The sequence below is a fragment of the Dasypus novemcinctus genome, chromosome 4 (assembly GCF_030445035.2).
Source record: "Dasypus novemcinctus isolate mDasNov1 chromosome 4, mDasNov1.1.hap2, whole genome shotgun sequence".
In the NCBI taxonomy this organism is placed as follows: Eukaryota; Metazoa; Chordata; class Mammalia; order Cingulata; family Dasypodidae; genus Dasypus; species Dasypus novemcinctus.
This window is the reverse complement of record NC_080676.1, coordinates 62,178,402-62,200,393: the sequence shown is the minus strand read 5'-3', so window position 1 is coordinate 62,200,393 and position 21,992 is coordinate 62,178,402.

The following is a 21,992-nucleotide window of genomic DNA, read 5'->3' as shown; positions in this document are numbered from 1 at the left end:
AATAAAGAAATAGGCAGTTAAGAGATAAAGAAGAATGAAGACAGAAAGTGGAAAAGGACTTCTGAAACTGCAAGACAGCAAATGCTTGTTGTTTAAGCCAACCCATTGTGTGATATTTGTCATAACAACCTGATGAATTAAGACAGATGCTTTTCTCCTGGAGGATCCCAATAAATATTCTATTAAAACTCAGATCTTGGCCTGAGTCATAAGAAGGCAGATTGAGCAAGATGTGTAACCAGAGGGTGACGGCCCATGTGCTCTCTAGGGCCATCAGGAGCTCCATAAAGGAGAGAACCAGAGAAGGCCAGGCCTCCCTGATCAAGGAGTGAGGCTTCTGTCAGAATCAGAATTGTGAGAAGCTACAAACCCAACTGCCACCCATTGGGCCTGCCCAATTAGGGGCTGGGAATCAGCCATGGTGTCCTTTCCAAGATGTGCTTTTGAGTAAATGCACTTAGCTCCCCTTCCACTAATTTTTTAAAATCAAAATACCAAAAAATATATAAATGTTGAGTAAATAATATGTAACAGTCCTGGAAAATGAGGGTCATCTGGGCATCAATGGATCAGAAACATGAGATGTGAGAAAAGTCTTGACCAACAAGACCAACAACCAACAAGTGAAAAGAGAACCTGAGAGAAAAGTAAGTGAATAAGACCCCTGCCAGAACTTGAAAAAACCACCAAAGTGGAGCAGAAGGGCTGGGGAAGTTCAGGCACAGGGCAGCTAGAAGGATGTGGTAATAGAAAGATGAGGTATAAAGGAAGCTGTGGTAAGCAATAAAGTAATCATTGTAAACATAGTTACAAAACCGTGCAAGCTGAAAACAACTCTTGAAAAATTTAAGGTCCACAATGCAATATAATTTAATAATCTGGGAAAAATATCTATAATAATACAAGATTAGCATTATTTTAAAACTATGTATAGACACTGTGCTAAGTGCTTTATATACTTCATCTCATTTCATCTTCATAAAATATCTATAGAGTAGATATCATAATTATATCCACTTAAAGAATGAAAAAAACTGAGGTCAAAAAAGCCCATGCTTTTTTTTTTTTTTTTTTTTGGAGTTACCAGGGATTGAACCCAGGACCTCCTACCACCTACAGGTGCTCAAACCTGTTGTTAACACCTCTCATGCATTTCCTCTCGTATGATTCTAAAAACTAGAATCCAAGAGCAAGACAAAAAGAAGGGAGAGAGAACAATAGAAGGAAAGAGAAAGACTGGACAAACAGATCAAAAAACAGAACAGTAAGGAAAAAGAAGCTAGGGGAAATGGAGGTAGAAAAGACAGAAATGGGGGCAGAAGCAAAAGAGGGGAATGGATGTGACTCAAGTAATTGAGTGCCTGCTTCCTACATGGGAGGTCCTGGGTTCTGTTCCTGATGCCTCCTAAAAAAACAAACAAAAAGCAAAACAAATGAAAAAAACAACTCAGAGGAGCCAATGTGGCACAGAAGTTGAGTGCCAGCTTCCTACATACAAGGTCCTGGGTTTAATCGCCAGCCCCTGGTAGAAAAAGAAAAAGAAAAAGCAAGAGAGGAAGATTGAAAGAAAGAGACCAAAAGAAAGAGGAGGGAGATCACTGAGATAAATGAGATGAAGTAGAATGAAGAAAGCAGAGAGAAAAGAGCATTGGATGACCAGAAAGAACTAACAATGAGAAAGAGAAAGCAAAGAAGGGGAGATAAGAAAGCCAAGAGCAAGAAAAATCAGAATGAGATAATAGCCCAGGGAGAAAAAATAAGTGAGAAAAAGATAGACAATACAGAAAGAAAGAATTTGAATGGGAGGGAAAAGTAGAGCAAACAGAGTGGTGCTAAGGAGAAGGAGAGGAAATGGGGACAGCGGCATAAATAGAAAAAAGGAGAAGAGCACAAGAGGAAGGATTGGGTCAAAAACAAGATACTGGAATTTTGGCCACTAACTAGTCAATTAATTCTGATATTTCTGAGTCTCCATTTCCTCAACTGTAAAATGAAATGCATACTTTGATCTTTATGATGGTTAAGTATAATAATAATACATGTAAAGCATCTGAAATACCAGTCACTTAAAGATTCTTTTTATTTTGTGTATTACAGATCTGATGCCAACAATGAACTAAGTTTCAGGAAAATAGGGATCTAGTTTTAGTCACCTTTATATCTAACTCTGGAACATAGCATACTTGTGAAAAATGATTGGTCAACTTAATTAAACAAAGAATCAGTGAAGGGGAGCTACAGAATTCTTAGAAACAAGGAAGACAGACACAGGCAATGAGAAATAGAGGCAAAAAGGAACAGGAGAGATGAAAGAGAAAGACAAAGAAACAAAGAAGTCACACTAATAAGGAAAAAATGAAGGAAGAGGAACAACAAAGAGGAAGGAGAAAGGAGGAGGCAGAGAAGGTCAAGGAGAGCTGGCAGTGAGTGAGCAAAGAACTCGCTTCTCCTTCACTCGGTGAAACCCAGGCAGCTCAGGTATGTAACTTCCACTCAGCAATGCGACCTGTAGTTCTGAGGATCTCACATATTGAAGAGCTGCCACACTGACCTTTCTGCTGAGACTGGAGGTGGAGTGAGTGATGAGACAGGAGGAAACTCTGAAAAGGATCACAGGGATGTATTAAAGTTTGAGGAACTCACAGTCATGTCGACTTTTGGGATTTAATAAATACCCTCCTGGTCCCAGCCTGACTTCAAGCACCATCTAAGTTCAGCACCTTCCTCCCAGGCAATGAGCTCTGCTTGTGATAGCCATACCATCCTATTGCTGGGGACTGGAGATCTCAGCCCATGGCTAATCCCTTCAGCAGATTATGAAAGTTATGAAGGTATTAAGGGCCCAGCAATAATTCCACTGAATAGAGAAGTTTGCTTCAAGCCACAGCAAAAAACAGGTAGGCTTGATTATTAAAGAAACAACAAAACAACATCCTTAACTGTCTGCATACCTGACAGTATGTCCTCCCAAGGGACCTCTTGGGTGTCTGTTGTTTTGATGAACTAAAAGGGGAGCTCAATATCAGAAACTATGTCTTAGATTAGTGGGACTAGAAAAAAAGGTGAGCATCACTAAAGATGAAGGCATTAAAGCAGTGAGGTTGAGGGGCAGGTTATACTGGGTAGGTGGAGTAGGTGCATTGGAGGCTTGGGGAGGACTCCCTCTGTGGGAAATGAAAGAAGAAAACATTTAAGAAGTTTATGTAGAACCAAATTAGAGTACTGGTTAGAAATGGCCAGCAGTTTGAATACTAGCTTTTATTTTCACTCCCTTCTCAACTCCATGAAGTAGAAATAGACATTTTTTAAAAATATATAAATCCATAAGGACAGACAAAAGTGGGAAGTGAGAATACAGAAGCAAGAGAAGGTAACAAACTCTTGGAAAATAAAATTGATTCAATGAGTATAAGAAATAAGTACATAAGCAATGGTCAGAAAACTAAAGCAAAATGCCTGCTGAGGAAAGAGGGATGCAGCACTCAACTGAGGTGGTAGCATCACCTGGTTAAATGGAAATTCTCTGGTCCCACCAAGACCTACAGTATAAGAATCTCTAGGGATGGAGCCCAGACATCTGTGTTTAAACTTGCTCTTCAGGTGACTTTCACGCTTGCTAACTTTGAAAGGCACTGCAATAAATAAGACAATGCACACTTCAAAACAGTCTCAGAAATTGGAAGCACATGGTAGCTCATAATGCAGGTGTTCAGGGTATGGCTAAATCCCAAAGGAACTGTCTGAAAGTCCATTTGAAGAACCCCAGCTTCCTTCTTTCAGTCTAAGCAGCCAGATAAACATACTTATGGGAGATTTATTTTCTGAAGATGATGAGGCAAATGGACTTGAACCAGAAATGGCTGAGACTAAGAACAAGGTAGCATTTTAAAATCAGGGAGATAATAGAAAAAAAGCCACTTGGCTTCCAAAATGTTGGAAATCAAGCTTATAATTGCCTTCTTTGACAAGCAGGAGACTGGAGAATTTCTCTCTAGGTAAACTGAATACTCTACAAAAAATGACATGATGGGGTATCCCCTCCTCCCCAAAAAGGCTAGGTCTCTCACTGCCCAGCTACCCTGCTGTGAAAACCACCAGTGCACAAGACCCACCAACACACCTCCAATCAGAATTCTACTGCCTCTCTTAAATAAAAGGCAGACAATGACACAAAAACAAATAACAAAATAAACAAGAAAAAGAAAAACTCTGAGTAAAGAGAGTAAAGAAAAACTCTGAGTGCAGGGAGCAGAAAAATGCCTCAAAACCACAAGTAATGCCTACTGAGAGATAAGAAAAGACACTGTATATGAAACAAGAACAGGAAACTGTGGGCAGCAGCGGGCCTCCGGGAGGGTCAACGCGGATGGCCGGGCGGGCTCTCCGGACGGGGGCTGCCTCACGGTCGAAGGAGAGGAGGGGGGTCGGCACGAAGCCGTTGGGCCCTCAGGCTCTCTGCTCAGGCACGGGGGACGCACGGTGCAAGCAAGAACACCACGGAGACTAGGTCTGGGCACAAGTCTGCTTTATTGTAGAAGGGGACATGGTTTTATAGGGTCTAGGGATACGTAAAGGGACTTGATTGGTGCCGGCGGGTGCTGTTGCTTGCGTAGGCGGTTACTGGACAGTAGGCGGTTACTGGACAGTAAGCTGGCTAAGGGGTTAGGAGCAAGGGAGGGGAAGGGGAAAGTGTGGGCTGTCTAGATAACGGCTAGGCGGAAGATGGAGAAGGGGAGAAGGAGGGGCAGCGCCGGCTGCCAATACTGGGTGGGAAGGAGACGGGGACAATTGCTCCCTTTTGTTTAAAAGTATGTGCTTTGGGGGAGGTGAACTGGTGGCAGCAGGGGCAGTATGGGACGGGGTACTGGGGTAAGATGAGGGGAGGAGGGAGACCACGAGGACCGGCTGGCGGCGAGAAGCAGAGGGCCCTCCCAGCTGCTCTCAGCTGCAGAGGACACAGCGTCTGGCCAGGACGCATGTGCCTGCTGCTGGGGTCGGCGCACGCCGGCGCCTGGCGCGCGCTGAGCTCTGCCAGCAAAACGGGTCCTGAACCCCTCGCCCAATTGGGGGAGAAGGAGGGAGATGAGTGAGGAAAGAGAGACAGGAGGTTACAGGTGTGCGGTTCGGTGTTTGCGGCGGGGGCGGGAGCAGCTCAGCGGGTGGCTTGGTGGTGGCTCTTTAGTGGCGAGGCGTTGATAATGAACCTGCACAAAGGAGCTGAATACTGCGTTGGCTTGGTCTTTGGCGAGGCGGACTATTTTTTTGACGGCCCAGGGTCCTACAGTGAGGGCTAAGATGATGATGATGAGTGGGCCTAAAAATGGAAGGAGGTATGGGAGGAGGGTATGGAGAACACTGGAAAAATAGTTCGCATTTTCTCGCTCTTTGTGGCGCTTATCCAATCCCTCCTGGACCTTTCTCAGGTTGTCCTTGACTAAGCCGGTGGAGTTGGCATATACGCAGCACTCCTCTCCAAGGGCGGCACAGAGACCCCCTTCCTTAAGGAGGAGGAGGTCGAGGCCGCGGCGGTTCTGGAGGACTACCTCAGAGAGAGAATTGAGAGAATTTTTTAGATGTTTTACAGCATTTTGAAGGTAGGTGATATCTTCGTCGATGGCCTGTCTGAGAGAGGAGAGGGCAGAGGACTGTGTGGCGAGGGCGGCGATCCCTGTGCCTGCCCCTGCAAGACCTAGAAGGGTAGCGACTGTCAGGACTGCGGTGACAGGCTCTCTCCTTTGTAAGTGGAGGGAGGTTTGTCTGCTCAGCACGCGGCGGAAAAATTCGTGGTCAGAATGGTAAACGACTTGAGGAGCGAGAAGGATGAGCAGGCAAGTCTCATGGGTAGCATTGAGGGTGGCAACATTGAGGCAGGGGGTTAGCCCGGTGGAGGTGCAAAGCCATTGGGAGGTGTTAAGGGGGATTAAGAACTTGGCAGAAGCGCTGGGAGAGGAGTAGTTAGAGCAAGCACTAAGGGAGGGGTGGGAACCTTGACGAGAATGAACACAGCGTCCTGTGGAGGAAACAGATTGAAGGGTTAGGGGGACGGAGGAAGTGTTCCAGTTGCACTCAGCTGGGGCTACTGAAGTGGATTCGTTGAACGTGAAGTTAACGGCGACAGGCTCATAGATAGGAAGGGAGGGGGAGAGGCAGAGCCAACAGTTCTTGGTGAGGTTGGGTTGAGAAGTATTTAGAGATAAGTAGGATGCATAGATTAACGCGAGAAGGGGACTGGAATACTTGGTGGGGGGGCCATAGCTGGGGAGCGATGGACGAGGGGGGGGTGCCGCTGCAAGGGGGGGAGGAGGCGGGGGGATTGAGGACTTTATTGGGGCCAACGGCGAGGGGTGGGGATTCAGGCGTGGGCAGTAGTTTTCTGATGATGAGGAAGGCTTCCCCTTGCCAGCGCTGGAGGGTCCAATTGGAGCATTGATGGGCCGAGTTGACAACGGCCGGGGAGATGAAGGGAAGCATGACGATGAGAGCAATGGGAAGAACGGAACTACCCGCGTTGCGGCGAATCATCTGTGGAGACAAAAGAGAGAGAGAAAACAACAAAGGAAACAGCGATGGGAAGGAGGCAAGTTAGGTAGGCAACTCGTTAGGAGGATCATTGGTGTCAGCGTTAGCGGAAGCCTTGGCGGTGTGGGGCTTGATGAGATGTCCTGGGACCCAGATGGGCTTCGGCTCTGATTCAGGGAAAACGCAGGTGAATCCCCGTCCTTGGGCTAAGAGAGGGGCAGGTCCATGCCATTGGGTGGTCTGCGGGTCACGCCAGAGGACAAGTGGTGCAGGGGTGGGCCGGAAGATAGGCTCCCAGTGCATGTGGACCGGTGAAAAGCCTTGGGCATTGAAGGTCATCAGGTTGTGTTGGATCAGGGCCTCTGTGACGACGTCATGAGGGGTGCGACGCGGCTGGTCGGCAGATGTCTTGAGAATGAGGGTTTTGAGAGACTGGTGAGCACGCTCTACTAGGCCTTGTCCCTGCGGATTGTAGGGAATGCCGAAGTGAAGGGTGATGTCGTAGAGTTTGAGGAATTCGGCAAAGGAGGCACTCCGGTAGGCAGGTCCGTTGTCTGTCTTGATGTCCCATGGAACGCCCATGAAAAGAATAGATTCTCTGAGAGCTTGGATGGCGTGCTTGGCCGTTTCTCCGGTGAGCGCGGTTGCGTAGCAGAGATGGGAGAAGGTGTCGATGGCCACGTGGAGGTATTTCCATCGGCCAAACTGGGGGACGTGAGTGACGTCCAGTTGCCATCTGGAATTGGGGCGGAGCCCACGAGGGTTAACTCCCTGCGGTTGGAGCGGCCCCAAGGGCAGCAACGGAGCGCACGTTCGGCATGACCGCACAAGGTGTTTGCAGGTATGGATTGGGAGGTCTGGAAAGAGTTTGTGGAGGCCAGCTGCTGAGAAGTGAAATCTGGCATGCAGCAGCTTGGCCTGATTGATGAGGTCTCCGACTGCGACGGTGGTCTCGACTGGAAGCAGGTGAACGGCCTGATCAGCAAGGTGGTTGCCGTGGGCCGGGAAGGCCGGAATGGCTGCGGATGTGAGCGTTGAACCAAGGCTGTCGGCGGTTCTCTATGAGCTCTTGAAGGTCCAGGAGAGCGACGTTGATGCTTTCACTCGCTGAGTTGTCGGGCGGAAAAAACGCAGAAAAGGCGATGACTTGGCAGACTTGTAGGCAGTAGAGGCTGTCTGTAAAGATGTTCAGTGGACAGCGGGGATGGGTTTGGAGTGCTAAGATGACAGCACGCAGTTCGGCCACTTGCACAGAGGATTGATGGAGGCGCACATGTGAACGTGGCTAGTGCTCGCCGGGTGCGAAGACAACGGCGGCAAACTTAGTCTTGGAGGCGTCTGTGAAGATGATGGTGGTGTCTGGAAGAGGCTTGCTGGACCGAAAAGGGAAATGGCTGGGGGCGGCGATTTCTAGCAGGGGAAGGTCCTGCAGTAACCGATGCTGTGGAAAGTGGTTATCGAAGTTGCCATGATAAAGCTCCATAAGAGTTTGCATATCAACAGAGCTGCGTAGCAGGGTGGTGACTTGCCCGGCGGTGAAGGGCCACACAATGGTGTCAGGTGGGCACCCATAATGATGGGTGGCTTGTGTGACTAGGGCGGTGGTGAGCTGAACGAGTAGGGTGGTTTGAGGTCCAATCTTTCAGAGCTTGCTCTTTGCCATATGGACCCAGAGGAGCGGTCCGTCCGTCTTGCCAAAGAAGGCCAGTAGGTGTTCCCTGAGTGGGTAAGACTAGGCCTAACAATGGTTTCCCAGGCTCATGTCGCTGGAGTTGGCACTGTTCGATGGCTCTATTTACCCGGGCCAGGGCATTTTTGGCCTCATCGGTGAGGCGAATCCTCTTTCCGGGTGCGGATGATGGCGGAGCGTTGGAGCAGAGTAGCCGGTACAGGGGCTGGAGTTGCTCTGTGGTAAGCGGCAGCGCTGGGCGCAACCAATTGATCTGTCTGCAGAGTTGTTGTAATTCGAGGAGCGTAAACAGGTCAGGAATTCTGATGTGTGGCGTTTGGGGCGCAACGGTGGAAGTGATGGAGAACCCTAGGAACTGGTAGGGTGGATGAACCGTTAGCTTCTGTGTATTGACTTTGAGATCTAGGTCTCGAAGGTGGCGCAGCAGTTGCTCCAGGACTGCGTGCAGGCCTGACTCTGAGGGATGGGCCACGAGCAAGTCGTCCATATAGTGGATGATGTTAGCATACTTCACGAGTGGCTGGATGGCTTCGCGTACATACATCTGGCAAATGGCAGTGCTGTTTCGCATGCCCTGAGGCAGAACGCGCCAGTGGTATCACAGTGCCGGTTCCCGATGGTTGGTCTGAGGAACCGTGAAGGCGAATTTCGGTCGGTCGTCCGGGTGCAATGGGATGGAGAAAAAGCAGTCTTTAATATCTATCACTGCAACAAACCAATGCCGGGGCACCGCGGTAGGGTGGGGGAGGCCGGGCTGCGGCGATCCCATAGGCTTGATGTGTTTGTTGATTTCTCTTAAGTCTTGAAGTAGACGGGACTTCCCGTTCTTCTTTTGAATGAAGAAAATTGACGAGTTGTATGGGCTGGTGGAGGGCTCGATGTGGCCTGCGTGAAGCTGCTCATCGACAAGCCCCTTAAGAATGTCCAGTTTAGGGATTGGGAAAGGCCATTGCTCCACCCAAATGGGCTCCTCTGTATCCCATTGCAGAGGAACGGGTGCTGGAGGTTGAACGCGAGCAATGGCCGAAACTATTGAGGGGGCAGCTGCGGTGGCGTGGCAGTGAGAACGGCTCCCGACTGATGCAGGATATCACGGCCCCAAAGAACTTGCGAGATTTCCTTCAGAACGAGGGGGCGGAAGGTTCCCTGTCGACCTTCTACGTCTCTCCAGACGACGTCCTGGGCAACTTGCTGGGAGGGCGCTTGGCCGGTGGCTCCCACCACTAGGGGGCCATCGGTCAGAGGGAGGTGCCTGGCCTGGTCGAGTGGGATGCAGGAAATTTCTGCTCCTGTGTCGAGTAGCCCTGTGAGCCAGCGGCCGGAGACTTGGACAGAGAGAAGAGGCCTGGTGGAGGGTGCGATGGGAATAGACCAGAGTACTTTCATGGGCGGGGGCGCTGAGTCGTTGCGGCCTCTTTGTTGCGGGGCTGAGGCCTGCCCCCATGGCCGTTTAAAGGCTTGCGGCTGGTGTTAGGGACGCGGCAGTCACGGGCCCAGTGGTATCCTTTTTCGCACCGCGGGCACGGAGTGGAAGGAGGCCGTGGTGGATGGCCTATGTTGGGCACGTCTGGCAGCGGCCGTGGCTTGTTGGGGCAGTCTTGAGCGAAGTGGCCGAGTTCGCCACAGCGGAAGCATTCGTTGGAGGCTGAGACGGCAGCGAGGACAGCCTGGGCCACGGCGGAGGCCTGGGCGTTGACTCTGGAGCAGGCGAGGACCCAGTCGTGGAGGGACTTGTCTCTCAGCGGCCTGATGATCGCCTTGCAAGTTGGGTTTGCGCCCTCCTGAACAATGTCCTTGATGAAGGAGGTCTGGGCCTGCTTGCCGACAACCTTGCGCTCGGCCGCAGCCTGGCCACGCGCCATGAAGTTGGAGAACGGTTCCTCTGGTTTCTGGAAAAGTCTGGTGAGTGGCTCGGGCGCGGAGGCGGCGCAGTTGCGGAAGGCACGGAGGGCACACTGCCTTAGCTGGATGTAGAAGCCTTGAGGGAGGGCGACGTAGCTCTGTGGCATGGTGTAGCGCCCCAGTCCGAGGAACGCGTTGGCAGGATATCGAGTGCCGTCGCGGGCGTTCTCGGCGATTTGTTTTTTGTTCTCGGCAGCAAAATGTGCGCGCCAGTCAATAAACTGCCCTGAGGGAAGTATGCCTCTCGCGAGGGATATCCAGTCGTAGGGGAGACAGCGGGCGAAGGTCATACATTCAAGGAGGTCTTGAGCATGGGGGCTGGCGAGACCATCCTCTCGGATAGCGCTGCGGAGGGTTTGCATGTCTTTCGGGGAGAAGGGAACCCATATTTGGGGGTTCGCTCGAAAACGATTGGGATTTAGCGGATACATATCAGCGATTGGAGCAGTGGGGGGCTCGAAGAGAAGATTATTAGAGCGTGGGAGGGGGTGTCTATTCGGCGGCACATAAGATGGCGGGCGCTCGTACGCATCATCTAGGTCGTCATCAGAAGATGGCGGATGAAGCGCTTCCGGTTCCGGGTAAGGGCAAGATGATGCCGGTTCCGGGTAGGGGCAAGATGGCGCCGAGGCAGGAAGGGGAGGGTACAACGGCGGATAGTCCTTCCGTGAAGAAGCAGGAAGGGGCGGGGAGTGCGGCTTCTTCCTCTTTTGGGAGGAAGAAGGAGGGAGCGCGCCCTCTTGGGTGGGCTTTTCTTTGTTTCGTGAGGAAGAAGGCGGAAGTGCGCCATCCTGGTCGGAGTCAGAATCAGCGGCGCAAGGGGGGTCAAGCTCAAGCGCGGCCTCCAACTGAGCCGAGAGCGATTCGGCATCGGAGTCGTTACCGGGAGTGCCGTCTTGGTGGCCGCGCCCTTCCCCTGACTCATCCACGGTATCGCACGGGAAGGCCTTGGCCTCGGAAGCGGGCACGCCTTGCAAACAAGCGTGAATGGCCACAAGAGTGGGGAGGAGGCCGGGGGGAAAGACCCGGCCCTCATGTTCCATGGCTGAGGCTACTCGTTCGATTAGCCGGGCATAAGTCTGAGCACTCCAGAGTGGGCAGGTGATGAGCCAGGGATTGAACGGGAGAAGTAAGTCCCAGTAGCGCTGAAGCTGGCGGACGGAAACTCTAACCTGGTTAGTTTCCAGGAGGGCAGCCAGGGCCCGAACCTGCGGGACCTGACGGGAGGAGAGCGAAGCACCCATTCTGGTTTGAATGGAAGACGCCGAAGAGTCCCTACCTTAAGCGAAGGGTGGGGGGTAGGCATCAGAGTGGGCCCCACCCACGTTGGGCACCAAATGTGGGCAGCAGCGGGCCTCCGGGAGGGTCGACGCGGATGGCCGGGCGGGCTCTCCGGACGGGGGCTGCCTCACGGTCGAAGGAGAGGAGGGGGGTCGGCACGAAGCCGTTGGGTCCTCGCTCTCTCTGCTCAGGCACGGGGGACGCGCGGTGCAAGCAAGAACACCACGGAGACGAGGTCTGGGCACAAGTCTGCTTTATTGTAGAAGGGGACATGGTTTTATAGGGTCTAGGGATACGTAAAGGGACTTGATTGGTGCCGGCGGGTGCTGTTGCTTGCGTAGGCGGTTACTGGACAGTAGGCGGTTACTGAACAGTAGGCGGTTACTGGACAGTAAGCTGGCTAAGGGGTTAGGAGCAAGGGAGGGGAAGGGGAAAGTATGGGCTGTCTAGATAACGGCTAGGCGGAAGACGGAGAAGGGGAGAAGGAGGGGCAGCGCCGGCTGCTAATACTGGGTGGGAAGGAGACGGGGACAGGAAACTATAAAGAACATTCCAAGAAAAAAAAAGTCTTCAAATTTTTTTAAAGTATTAAGAGGAATTAAATAAGCAAAAGAATCAGAAGGTAAAATTAAGGGGAATTCTGAGAAAGCAGAGAAAAATTAAAAACAAGGAGATAGAAAAAAGGAGAAAAGGAAAGACATAAGAAAATAAGATTATCAATCTAAGAGGTTCAATATTTGAACAATAAGAGTCCCAGAAAAAGCAAAAGAGGAAATGAAGGGAATAAAATTATAAAAAATAATTTCCCAGAGCTGGAAAACTTCAATTTCTTCATTTAAGGGGCCACCAGAGGTATATAAAAGGGACCACACCAAAACATTATTATGAAACTTCAGAACACCAACAATAAATAAAAGATCTTAAATCCCCCTGAGAGAGAGAAAAGGTTACATACCAAAGTCAATCTGGCATTAGATTTTACCACAGCAACCCTAGAAGCTAGCAGATGGAGTAAAACCTTCAACATTCCAAAGTAAAATGATTTTTAACCTATAAGTCTGTATTCAGCCAATTTTTTTTACTAAAATGAGGGAAGGGTAAAGACATTTTCAGACATTTGATGTGTCAAAATGCTTTTTTCTCATGGGCTTTCATTCATAGCAAGTTACCAGAGGAAGTGTTATACCAAAACGGGAAGTAAATCAAGAAAGAGGAAGATCTAAGTCTATGGAAAACAGAGGACCTGATATAGGAGAAAGAGGAAGAGAATTTAGTTTGAACCATGTAGAAAAATCTACCCTAAAAAGACAAGGAAGGTGTGGCAGTTTGATATTATTTATGAATCCCCCCAAAAAAGATAAAAATGTTTGTAAACTTATCTATTCCTCTGGGTGTAATACCCCTTGTTTGTTTGTATTAAATTAAAAGGTTTTAACTTAATGAAATCATTTAGGGTCTTTGATTGGACCACATCAGTAGGGGATGAGTCAGGGTTGAGTCCCCGCCCACCTTGGTGGGCTGGTATAAATGGACACTCACTCAAGAAGATACACCGGAAGAAAAATAGCTGCATTAGACATGAAGAGGAAAGAACGTTGTCATTTTTCGAGCCTGCGGTCATGAAGAGAGATGAGCCATTCATCTGATGTTTGCAGCTGATATAGGAAGCCCTGAAGGAAAGCCCTAGACCAGCCTACAGCTGAGATCAGAAGAACCTGGAACCAGAGAGTGCTAAGCGGAAGAAGGAAGGAGAGACAGGCAGAGACTGCCCACCATTTTGGTTCAACATGTGCTTTCTAAGGACAGGGGCACACTCTGAGATGCAATACCTAAGTCTTATATAACTATAGTAATATGGTGTACAAATGATGGGATGGTCTCTGAATCTGTTTTTGATCTGAAATGGAGAAGGCAAGGTTGACCTACATAGACAAGACATATCTCCAACTAACAGTCTACTCATGTAATAGCAGAAGAAGAGAGACTTACAAAGTGAAGAGTCCCACAGCTGCCTATTTCCATTACTCGGGAGATCTAAGGGCTATAAGACCTCTTACAACTATGGGGCAAAGGAAAACTTCTGCTAACCTAAAACATAGGCCTGATCCCACCTCAACATGAACCTTCAGTAAATACTAATGCAGGAAAATCTCACCTCCCTCTAGGAAGGCTTTGGGTGCCACCTCACTCTGAATTCCATGTGGGTCCCCTCTGCCTGTCCACCCCACCCCACCCCCATTTTCTCCCAGCACAGGATCCCTAAGGGAGACCGTGTACAGATCAAAGCTGTGTAGTCCTGGATGGAAGCAGATGGGGAGGAAGCTCCAGAATTTGGATCCCATGTAGTAGATGCTGGTTCTAACCAAGTGTGAGCCTCAGTTTCGACATGTATGAAATTTGTTTAAAATACCTAATTCATGAAGCTGCCAGTACAAAGAAAACAAGTTTTTTAGCGCTGCATTCTTGCTGCCATTTAGCAAGTCATTTGTCCCCTCTCTAAGCCTCAATTTTGTCATTGGCAAAGTAGGCATGATAAAGGCACCAACCCCTGAAGACTGTATTTGAGAATGAAATGAAGATTGTATACCCAGATATAGATTCAGCCAATGGATCGATCCTCAAATATTTATCTGGGTCTACTGTGTGCACAGTCCCATGCTGGGTGCAGGGAAAACAGTAAGGCAAGGGGAAAACAAGCTTGCAGATCAGCAGAGACAGACACTAAGCAGGGAAATATGGGGGAAAAAAAAAAAGGAAAAATCTCAATCAAACGTAAGGTCACCAAAAGGAACTACAATAGATCTGTGGAAAGATCTTGTAAGAACAAATGAGGAAAAAGTAACAGTTTATAAGAAAAAATGTTGACTTGGTCAATGTGAAATTTGTGAATATGTCACCATGAAAGTTTTAAGACTTAATGAAGTGGGCATATACATACATACATATGTATGTATATATATGTATATGTGTATATATATATACATTTTTAAAAACACAAAGCAAAAATGCAAGATTTCTGAGATCTGACAAGGCTACTGATATGGATGAATTATGAGCTGGAACAGTTTAGAAAAGAAGTGAATAAAAATTAAAGCATCACAAGAGAAAAGGTAGGCCATGGAACAGCACAGAGAATACAAACAGAAAGCTTACTAATGGACACAGAGAAAACAGAACCAAATTAAATGTAAATAAAGAGTAAGAAGGATTGTAGAGAAAATAACAGATATAAAAGATAAAGGGGAGCTTATATAAATTAAATATCTGGAATTCCCTCATTTAAACGTGGAACAGGATAAACATTAAAGAAATGATTTAGAAACACTTTCTCAAAATAAAAATTTGACTACAAAATTGAAAGAACAAAAAATGTCACCAGGAAGTTAACAGAGACATACTGTAATAAAGTTCCTTAACTTTAAAGGCAAAAAAATCCTTTGGGGATCTATGCAAAAATATTGTTATTTATAGCAAGGGAAAAAAATCAGACACTGACTTCATATTACCCCAGAGCAAATTCCATATTAGAAAACAGTGGAGTAATGCTTACGAAATCCTCATGAAAAGTAATTGTAACCAAAGAACATTTTCACTCACTCAGAATATCATTCAAGTGTAAGGCAAAAGATAAACACTTTGAACACATGATGAGCCTTTCTTATAGAAAATACTAGAAGATGAATTTTAGTTGAGTAAATGGAAAAACATCAAAAGTAGCATTGCAATTGAAATCTGTGGAATGAAGATTTAAAAATGCAGGAATTATGGTAACAAAGCAGAATGCAAATGTAGTGATCCTGACAACATGGAAAAGACATATCTAATAGATTTGGGAAAAGAACTGGAAGAATAAGAAAGTACTAACATATACCAATGAGATAATCCTTTATAGCAAGGGGTCAAAAGATATCATTGGAAGCTGATCAAGTTAAAATAATATACATTTATTTAGCTGTACAAAGGTAAATGCAACTAATTGAATGGAGGAGCAAATGGAAAGGAGAAGGAAATATAATAAATTGTGTCTGTTTGCAATATGGAGTTAATAGATCTGTCTAAAGAGATAGAGGGCTAAAGGTTTTATCCCAAGTTATCCTAAATTATGACTGTAGTGGTAATCTTTAGATAAAAAATACTTTCCAAAGTACTTGAATTAAACACACTCAAAAAATTACAAAACACATTACCTAGTAGATATTAAAACATAAAAACACAACATAAAATAACGTGACAGAACTAAACCAAATAAGTCAAAGATAGCCAGTAGTGTGCTGGAAAATGTTTAACACCAGAACCTGGGGTGTGGGGAGTGGGATACACCCTGATTTGTAATTTTTGCTGGTTTCCGTGGTGTACATACTCCCACTGTGGCCAATTCCAAGCCAGCAATCTGACATCCCTGAATGTGGAGTTGGGAAGCGATATATATCTATGGCTCTTGTGAGCCTGCATAAGCTGGCTTTAGCACATCACTACTGATAGCAATAAATCTAAATCAGATAAACACACTTTTAAAAGACCATCATAGTAGCTCATAAATCAAAGCCAACTTACTACTGTATACATGTGACCCTCTATGGAAGAATTATGAAAATTGATCACATATTAGGCCACAAGTAAGCATTATACTTTTTTAATAGGGAAGCACTACAGATAACAACTTCTGATCACAAGCAATAAAAACTAGAAATTTGTAATAAAATAGTAAATCAAAATTCCCTGACCACCTGGAAATTACACTTTTACAATTTTTAAAACAATTCATGGGTTTGATGGTTTTAAGCTATGTACCCCAGAAAAACATAAACTTAATCCATTCCTGTAGGTGTAATTAAGACCTTTTGATAATGTTACTTCAGTTTTGGTGTGGCCCACCTCAATCAGGATGGGGCCTTAATCCTACTACTGGAGTCCATTGTAAGCAGAATGAAATTCAGACAGAAAGTCACTGGAAGCAAGTGGTTGAAGGTCAATGGAACATAGAAGAGAAAGGGGAGGCCAGGAGGGGCCATCCATACATTGCTATGTGACCTAGGAGCCAAGGACCAAGGTTCATTGGCCACCAGCCCCAAAATACCAGTCTTTGGAAAGAAAACATCGTCTTGATGATGTCTTGATTTGGACTTCTTCTAGCCTCAAAACTGTGAGCCAATAAATTCCCACTGTTTAAGCCAACTGATTGCATAGCATTTGCTTTGGCAGCCAGGAAACTAAAACAACAGGCCAAATGCGAGTTCGAAACTGAAATTGCAGAATATATTAAAAGAAATAGTTATCACACTACATATCAGAATCTATGGGATGTAACTATAACAGTGTTCAGAGGAAAACATATAGGCTAAATTCTTAAATTAATGAATAAAAAAGTTAAAATAATTGAAGTAAGCATCCAACTTTAGAAGCTAAAAAATGAAAAACAAAAATAAATAGAATGGACATAAAAGGAAGGAATTAGTAAAAAATGACAGATATGTTCTGATTTCAAATTTAGAAGGAAAAAAAAATAAAATGGCAGAATTTTTTGAAGGTCCAAAATCTGGTTCTTTGCAGAACAGGGGAGAGGAAGCAATAAAATAGTTCTGTTGTTATCAACTTAAAGGAAAAATGAATATGAATGGAATATATACAAATGAAATATGATAGGGAAAATAGTTGTAGACAGAGGTTAACTTGACAGAACCAAAAGAGAGTACTTTGCTAAACTCTGCAACTAAATTTGAAAACTGTTTGAAATATATAATGTACTGGTAAAATTAATCTTATTAAAATATAACTCGCCAAAATTGATCTAAATATCTCAGTTACCATAGAATATATTTACAACTTGTCTAAGACCTGTCTTGCTAAAAATACTATGTCAAGACAGTTTCACATGATATTTCCAAACTTAAAATGAACAGGTAATCTCAATGCTATTTGGACTGTTCTACTAGAGAATAGAAAAAGACATAAAGTTTCCAGTTTGGAACTACTCCCTCCTCCCCCAAGAAAAGATAGTCTGGAGAGGAAAAAACCCATAGAATAATCTCACTTAAGAATATAGAAAATTCTAATTAAAATATTAGTAGACAAAGTAGCATATTAAAAGACTAATACAACATAACCAAACATGGTTTATTCTAGGAATACAAGACTGGTTTAAAAAATGTATTCATCAAATGCAGTGAATGTTCCACACTAATGAAAGAAGTTGTTGACTTGGGAAAAGGGGGAGATGTGGGGAGTGGGGCATATGGGAACCTCCTATATTTTTTAAAGTAACATTTTGTGTGATCTATGTATCTTTTAAAAATAAATTAAAATATATTTTAAAAAGACTGATTCAATATCAGAAATTCTGTTAATATAAATTATCATTTTAGTATATCTATAAATATAATTATAATATCCTTAGATAAGGAAAAGACATTATATAAAATTCAATACCTGTTCTGGATTTTTTAAAAAACCTCTTGAATGTAATCAACAGATACCTCATTAATATGATAAAATATGTTTATCTCAATCCCCAACCAACATGTATGTTAAATTAATATAGACTATAAACATCCTCATTAAATTCAAGAATAAGACACAAACGTAAATTCCATAGTAGTGAATAAAATTTCATTTTACAACATATATAAGAGCATATCAGAATAACAAAGGAAAGAAATACAGGTGAAATATTTTCTTCTATTCCCTTACATAATTTCATTTTTTAGAAGAACTGAAAACAGAGTGGGAGATGTCCAAAAATAAGCTGCAATCAAGCAAATTTTCCTAACTATACATGAAAACATCCTGCATAATAATGCATAATAATGAAGGTTTGCTGCTCACCTATTTAGTTTTAAGGAATTAAAAGCTGATAGAGGTCCAATTGATGCTGATAAAAAATGAATCCAGATATAAGTTTCATACCATATATGAAAATTTACCCAAAATGGATTGCAGACTTAAATCTAAAACATGAAACTATAAACATAGGAGAAAATCTAGGGCTAAGGAAAGAGTTCTTAGACTTAACACCAAAAGCACTATCCATCAAAGGAAATATTGATAAATTGGACTTGACCAAAATTAAATATGTTTGCTCTGCAAAAGATTGTTAAGAGGATGAAAAAGCAAGCTGCATAGCGGGGAAAATATTTGAAAACCATATATGTGGCAAGAAAAGAGCATCTAGAATATATAAAGAATTCTCAGAACACAACAGTAAAACAAATAATCCAATGAAGAAAATTTCGTTGAAAAGGATACACAGGTGGCAAAAAAAAAGCACATGAAAAGATGTTCAGTATCATTAGCCATTAGAAAAATGCAAATTAAAACTACAATGAGATACCACTGTATACCTATCAGAGTGGCTATACCATATGCTGGCAGGGATGTGGATCACTCACACATTGCTGGTGGAGATGTAAAATGTTAGACGTTCTGGAAAACAATTTGGTGGATTCTTGAAAATCTAAACACACCACTACTATATGATCCAGCAATTGTACTCCTGAGCATTTATCCCAGAGAAATAAAGACCCATACACAAAAACCCATACACAAATGTTTATAGCAGTTTTATTTGCCAATGGCCAAAAATTGGAAATCAGTTCACTGGGTAGAGACCTACATAATGAGAGGGAAGGAGTTGGACTCTCATCCTGTGGAGGCCCAATATGTTCTCAAACAGAGAGGTGGGTGTCTCTCAAGAGCATGGGTGGTTCCTAATAGGGGAGGACAGACCAGTGTGTCAAGCCCTCAGAATAGTTGCAAGTAACTATGAATCTTGTCCTTCAAGGAGTGAAGCCTGATGGTAGCCATGGGTCCTGAGGGGAAGGGGAGGGAGGAAGAAAGTAGATGGCAGAGGGATTATGTAGAGGGCAATGGAGGTGTTCTGCTTGGTCTTGCAGTGATGAATACAGGCCATGCTGAATTTATAAAAGTGTGTTGTCTAGAGTGTAGACCATAATGTAAACCACTGACCATGGTTAGTGGCTATGTTTCAATGTTTGTACATCAACTGTAACAAATGTACCATCCACATGTAAAAAGGTATTGATACCAGAAGAGGGAAAGGGTGGAAGATGTTGGGTAAATGGGAGTCCCCATGTTCTGTATGTGACTTTACTGTGACCTGAAACTTCTTTGAAGACAAAATGAAAAAAAGCAAAACATGGGAATAAATGGAATGTCACTGTACATACAGGACAATAGATGATACAGTAATGAAATACAAAATGTCAAACATTTTTTAATGTGTTTCTTTCTTTTTACTATCCCAATTTTTTAAAAATTTTTTCTAAATTATATATTTTATTTCTGATGTTTAATCCACCATTATTTCATTTTCCTGTTAATTCTATTTGGTGATATGCTTGGCTTCATATTTTAAGAAGTTTTGGACTACAGAATGGTTCAACTGTGGCAGGGGAGGATCACTGGTATGGGGTGTCAGTGATGAGGCATACATAGGAGGAAGTTCACCTGGGAACACATATAAGGTATATAAATGTTCAAATGTTCATGGGGCATTGTCACAGTGGGTGGAGATGCATACAACAACCAAAAGAATATTGAATTCCCATCCTGGGGAGCTCTGCCATATTCTCTAATGGAACAGCAAGAATCCCTGAAGTGCAGGGCAATGACCAGTGAAGAAGGATGTCCACTGATGGGCCCTTGATATTGACAATTATGCATATGAGCCTTTGCTCTTGAAATTACAACTTAGCCTAGTGCTGTAGGGTGCTTAAGAGTTGCCTCCTGAAAGCCTCCTTGCTGCTGAAATGTGGCCTCTCTCAAGGCCAAATACAACATATAAATGAACTACCTTCCCTGCAGCATGGGACATGATTTCTGGGGATGAGTCTCCTGACATGGGGCAATTACTACCAAACACCAACCAGCAATGCAACTAGAAGAAGATTGTGAATAAAAGGGGGAAAAGGTAAAGACAAATGAGTTTATGTGGCTAAGAGACTACAAAATGTGTCAGGAGATCATCCCAGAGATAACACTTATGCATGTCTCAGCAAGATCTCATAGACAGCCAAAGTAGATACTACCCCATATAGGGGGGCTCCTGAGGGTTCTGGAGATACCCAGGTCTTACAGTCATGGAAGATAACTTTGGAGTTTGTGCTCCTGAGTGTGACAGAGTTGGACTCAGATGTGACTTCTCTACATGTGCCTCTTCTGTCCCTTCTATTTGAACCTATAGTTGGTGCTGAAGTTAATAGGTATATGTCCAAGAGGCTTGAATCTCTGGGTTGAACATGTGCCAACTGGACCCTGAGCCTCAGCAGAGTTGCAACACCTACTCTCCAGTACATTGGACTTATAGAGGACAACTAACAAGGAGGTGAGGATGGCTAACTACCACACCAAGGAACCAAGAGAGTCTACAGCTGCATGCAAGAAGGTCCCAACCATCAGCCATATGGGATCGAAGCCCCCTGTCAATAGAGGTGGAGCGGGCATCACCACCCCAGAATCCTCAGGATTGGGGAATAAAATATGGACTAGAGTAGACTTACTGGTATACTACTATAGACTTCTTGTGATTCTAGCAATGGAAGAAATTATATCATTGATGTGGAGGGAGCGGCCACTGGAGAGGCTCAAGTCAGGGAGAGGGAAAAAGAGGTGTAATATGGGGGCATTTTTAGGACTTGGAATTGTCCTGAATGTGATTGCAACAACAAATACAGGCCATTATATATTCTGCCATAGTCTACAGAATTGAGTGGGAGAGAGTGTAAACTACAGTGTAAGCTATAATCCATACTTAGTGGCAATGCTCCAGATGTGTTCATCAATTGCAATGAATATACCAAAGTAATGAAAGAAGTTGCTAATGTGGGGAAGGTTGGGAGGTGTGAGGAGTGAGGCATATGGGAATCCCTTATATCTTTTTGTGTAACAATTTATGTAATATAACTATCTTTAAATATATATATATATATATTTTAAAGTATGGGGGATACCCATGTAAACCTCCTCCACCTCCCTCAGCTCCCTTTATTAATACCATCTTAAAATAGTGTGGAACATTTGTTACAGTCGAATAAATGTTGAAGCATTGCTACTAACCAAAAAAAAGTTTTAGATTACATAAACGTTACTTCAAAAATAGAGGGTTCCAGTGCCCCTCCCCATCCCCTAACCCCCTCTACATATTTTTTGAAACAGGTTTTTTTCTTTGTTTTTAGGAGGCACTGGGGGATTGAACTCAGGACATTGTGCATGGGAAGGCAGGCACTCAGCTGAGCTACCGCCACTCCCCTGAAACAGGTTTTAATGTACCATTGCAGTTATTGCAAAACTAACACCACCTAAGAGGTAAATTACTAATAAGTAACACGGGCTTTCTCATTCCTTCAACTAAACTTAGATAATATAGCATTCTGGCATTAACAAGAATTTTATTTATTTTGTTAATAAATGTTATTTTAAATGAACTAATTCGTATATTTGAATTTTAGTTGAATAAGAAATCTGTGTTATGAGAATGACACTCCCGGCGTGAGGGGCGTGGCCCGGCTCGCGGTGTGGGGCGGGGCCTGTCGCCCGGGAAACCACCGGGCAGCCAGCCGCGCCTGCAGGCCCCAGGGTCCGTTGA